Below are 5,655 nucleotides of genomic sequence, written 5' to 3'. Positions count from 1 at the left end.
ATACACTGAAGGTGCTTCTTCTAGCACAGACGGCCAAGGTGAGATCTCATCTAATTGACATCGAGGCTGATCATTGGAGGCCACATCAAGCTTTTTCCAGATGTTAAAGGTGTTCTCTGGGGAAGTGACTTCATCACTGTCATACAAAGATGGGAAATACACTGGAGATGCCTTTTCTAACCCAGATGGCCACGGTGAGTTCTCCTCTGATGGACATTGAGGTTGGTCATTGGTGGCTACATCATGCTCGTTGCAAATGTTAAATATATTCTCTGGGGAAGTGAAACCATTGTTATTACCCAAGGTTGGAAAATACAGTAAAGATGTTTCTTCTTTTAGCCCAGATGAACAAGGTGATGTCTCCTCTGATGGGCATTGAGGTTTGTCATTGGTGGCCACGTCATGCTTGTTCTGAATGCTAATTCTATTCTCCGGGGAAGTGAAGCCATTGTTTTTATTCAAGGTTGGAAAATACAGTGAAGTTGATTCTTCTAGTCCAGATGGCAAAGGTGATGTCTCCTCTGATGGACATTGAGGTTGGTCATTGGTGGACAGATCATGCTTTTTCTGAATGCTAAATCTATTTTCCGAGGAAGTGAAGCCATTATTTTTATCCGAGGTTGGAAAATACAGTGAAGATGCTTCTTCTAGCCAAGATGTCCAAGGGGAGGTCTCATTTGATGGGCATTGAGGTTGGTCATTGGTGGCAACATCATGCTTGTTCCAGATGTTAAATCTATTCTCTGGGGAAGTAAAACCATTGCTCTCATACCAGGATGTATAATACATTGAAGAGACTTCTTCCATCACTGTACATACACTCACACTCTCTTCTACATGTATACTCATTTCAAAAGATATCATCAGGCTTGCTTCAGTGTGAATTTCCTGCTCCATAATAATAATGGAACCATGATGCAGACTGTAATGTGCTTGCATCATGGTGGTTGACATCATATTTATCTCAATAAGTCTATTAAATATATATATATATATGAAAGTGCTCTCTAACTTGAGTTACACAAGTCTGCTGTTGATAGTAGACGGTTTAGGCTTCTCATTGTTTGAATTTCTGTTTCCATGGAGATCATGGAACTTTGAAGCAGTATGGGACCAGCAGTTACTGTGCTAGTGTGGAGATGATGTGTATCTTATGATGTCACAAAACTTCTCTAAACTGATATAGATATAAGGTGAATAGGCATTGGTTAATTGCCCCAAACTCTAAGTAACAGTTCCTAGTTTTTAACTGTTTTCATATTACAATATTAAACCTTTATTACTGTTAAAGAGTATTTAGATTTTAACCTACTCCAAAAGACGATCAAAATTTGATTAGTCTATATAACATTTATATTTGACTTATTACTATAAATTATTATATAAATTATATATAAATAAACAATAAATAAAATACACACGTACATATATCAAGACCCGTGACTGCTGGCTTTTGGTTTTTTTTAATATATATATATATATATATATATATATATATATATATATAATATGCCTGTATCTCTACTCTACTCTACTGTCTTATTTACAAGACACAAACTATGTGCGCAGTGGAGGTATTATAATATCCCCAACTGGCCAATAAGGGACAAAGGATACAATTTTAGGAACCAGTTCCGATTTCTGGTTGCAGTGGTCACATGGTTAGCCAGATATACATTCTGCATCATGCAGAGGTCCATGTATATTATTTTTGTTATATAGCCCTAATGTGTCGATTTCTATTAAACCGTTACAGATAATATTAAAACTTCGAGGTGGTGGTTCAATAGATAGTTTTAGGGCAAAGCAGACAAGCTGGAAAATAGCTGGCTTGTTGAATTTGTGGCTGGCTTTTTGTATATATATATATATATATATATATATATATACACTGAATAAAATTATAAATACAACACTTTTGTTTTTACCCCCATTTTTCATGAGCTGAACACAAAGATCTAAGACTTTTTCTATGTACACAAAAGGCCTATTTCTCTTTAATGTTATTCACAAATCCGTCTAAATCTGGGTTACTGAGCACTTCTCCTTTGCTGAGATAATCCATCTACCTCACTGGTGTGGCATATCAAGATGCTGATTAGACAGCATGATTACTGCAAAGGTGTGCCATAGGCTGGCCACAATAAAAGGCCACTCTAAAATGTGCAGTTTTATCACACAGCACACCTTTGAGGGAGCGTGCAATTGGCATGCTGAGTGCAGGAACGTCCACCAGAGTTGCTGCCTGTGAATTGAATGTTAATTTCTCTACCATAAGCCATCTCCAAAGGCGTTTCAGAGAATCTGGCCTCAAAACCGCAGACCACGTGTACCACACCAGTCCAGGACCTCCACATCCAGCATCTTCACCTCCAAGATCAGCCAGACAAGCCACCCGGACAGCTGCTGCAACAATAGGTTTTTATAACCAAAGAATTTCTGCACAAACTGTCAGACACCGTCTCAGGGAAGCTATTCTGCATGCTCGTCGTCCTCATTGGGGTCTCGACCTGACTGCAGTTCGCCGTTGTAACAGACTTGAGTGGGCAAATGCTCACATTCGATGGCGTCTGGAACTTTGGAGAGGTGTTCTTTTCACGGATGAATGTACAGGGCAGATGGCAGACAGCGTGTATGGCGTTGTGTGGTTGAGCGGTTTGCTGATGTCAACGTTGTGGATTGAGTGGCCCATGGTGGCAGTGGGGTTATGGCATGGGCAGGCATAGGTTATGGACAACGAACACAGGTGCATTTTATTTATGGAATTTTGAATGCACAGAGATACTGTGACGAGATCCAGAGGCCCATTGTTGTGCCATTCATCCACGACAATCACCTCATGTTGCAGCATGATAATGCACGGCCCCATGTTGCAAGGATCTGTACACAATTCCTGGAAGTTGAAAACATCCCAGTTCTTGCATGGCCAGCATACTCACCGTACATGTCACTCATTGAACATGTTTGGGATGCTCTGGATCGGCGTATATGACAGAATGTTCCAGGTCCTGCCAATATCCAGCAACTTTGCACAGCCATTGAAGAGGAGTGGACTAACATTCCACAGGCCACAATCAATAACCTGATCAGCTCTATGCGAAGGAGATGTGTTGCATTGCGTGAGGCAAATGGTGGTCATACCTGATACTGACTGGGTTTCGGACTGCCCCGAACCCACCAATACAGTAAACTGCTCATTTTAGAGTGGCCAGCCTAAGGCACACCTTTGCAGTAATCATGCTGTCTAATCAGCATATTGATATGCCACACCTGTGAGGTGGATGGATTATTTTGGCAAAGGAGAAGTGCTCACTAACACAGATTTAGACAGATTTGTGAACAATATTTGAGAGAAATAGGCCTTTTGTGTACATAGAAAAAATCTTAGATCTTTTGTTCAGCTCAAGAAAAATGAGGACAAACACAACACTTTTGTTTTTACCCCCATTTTTCTTGAGCCGAACACAAAGATGTAAGACCTTTTTCTATGTACACAAAAGGCCTATTTCTCTTTAATATTATTCACAAATCCGTCTAAATCTGTGTTAGTGAGCACTTCTCCTTTGCTGAGATAATCCATCCACCTCACTGGTGTGGCATATCAAGATGTTGATTAGACAGCATGATTACTGCAAAGGTGTGCCATAGGCTGGCCACAATAAAAGGCCACTCTAAAATGTGCAGTTTTATTACACAGCACACCTTTGAGGGAGTGTGCAATTGGCATGCCAAGTGCAGGAATGTCCACCAGAGTTGTTGCCTGTGAATTGAATGTTAATTTCTCTACCATAAGCCATCTCCAAAGGTGTTTCAGAGAATTTGGCCTCACAACTGCAGACCACGTGTACCACACCAGCCCAGGATCTCCACATCCAGCATCTTCACCTCCAAGATCAGCCAGACAAGCCACCCGGACAGCTGCTGCAACAATCGTTTTTTATAACCAAAGAATTTCTGCACAAACTGTCAGAAACCGTCTCAGGAAAGCTAATCTGCATGCTCGTCATCCTCTTCGGGGTCTCGACCTGACTGCAATTCGTCGTTGTAACAGACTTGAGTGGGCAAATGCTCACATTCGATGGCGTCTGGCACTTTGGAGAGGTGTTCTTTTCATGGATGAATCCCGGTTTTCACTGTACAGGGCAGATGGCAGACAGCGTGCATGGCGTTGTGTGGTTGAGCGGTTTGCTGATGTCAACGTTGTGGATCGAGTGGCCCATGGTGGCAGTGGGGTTATGGTATGGGCAGGCATAGGCTATGGACAACGAACACAGGTGCATTTTATTTATGGAATTTTGAATGCACAGAGATACTGTGACGAGATCCTGAGGCCCATTGTTGTGTCATTCATCCACGACCATCACCTCATGTTGCAGCATGATAATGCACGGCCCCATGTTGCAAGGATCTGTACACAATTCCTGGAAGCTTAAAACATCCCAGTTCTTGCATGGCCAGCATACTCACCGGACATGTCACCCATTGAGCATGTTTGGGATGCTCTGGATCAGCGTATATGACAGCATGTTCCAGGTCCTGCCAATATACAGCAACTTCGCACAGCCATTGAAGAGGAGTGGACTAACATTCCACAGGCCACAATCAATAACCTGATCAGCTCTATGCAGGAGATGTGTTGCATTGCGTGAGGCAAATGGTGGTTATACCAGATACTGACTGGTTTTCGGACTGACCCGAACCCACCAATACAGTAAACTGCCCATTTTAGAGTGGCCAGCCTAAGGCACACCTTTGCAATAATCATGCTGTCTAATCAGCATCTTGATATGCCACACCTGTGAGGTGGATGGATCTTCTTGGCAAAGGAGAAGTGCTCACTAACACAGATTTAGACAGATTTGTGAACAATATTTGAGAGAAATAGGCCTTTTGTGTACATAGAAAAAGTCTTAGATCTTTTGTTCAGCTCAAGAAAAATGAGGGAAAAAAAAAAAAGTGTTGCGTTTATAATTTTGTTCAGTGTATATATATATATATATATATATATATATATATATATATATGTATTTATATTTTATCCAGAGATGCGCTACATGAGCATGAACAAAAATTCAGTCTCTAAATTTGCCATATGAAACACAGCTAGGATCCCACAGCAACTATTTCAAATTAGTTGTCTTCTTGGGTAGCTTGGACATTTTACATACTGTTGGTATGCTAAAAGCCGTGTTGGAATATACTGTTAAAGTGACAATTCTCTGCAGTGTAAATACTGTGTGTTCTGAGAAAAGGCAATGTACATCACTATATAACGTTATGTATACATGATTTGTATGCCTAACTTTACGGTGCTCCTTTAAATCCCATGTAGCCCAATTGCAAGCAAAGGCTGACTTAGAGGGTTGTTAAAGTTAAATTTGAAACTCACTGTGGATTCAAAACATTTCCCTGTCAGCGAATAACCCTGTTTAGCCTATTTACAAAACTCAGAATTTCAGCTAATTAAATCTGAATCCCAAACTGTGCCTAGAGCTGAGAAGAAGATTTTTTTCTCCCAGTAGAGCTATTTCTGCTATTCTATAGTGAATAACCCTGACTGTGTCTGTGCATACAAAGCACCCATACAGATCATTTAGAATTTTAGATCCTCTTCTGTTTCTAGTAGTAGGAACCTTGATAGCGCAGACACTGTTT

The sequence above is a fragment of the Pelobates fuscus genome, chromosome 10, assembly GCF_036172605.1.
Source record: "Pelobates fuscus isolate aPelFus1 chromosome 10, aPelFus1.pri, whole genome shotgun sequence".
NCBI lineage: Eukaryota > Metazoa > Chordata > Amphibia > Anura > Pelobatidae > Pelobates > Pelobates fuscus.
This window is presented reverse-complemented; position numbering follows the sequence as displayed.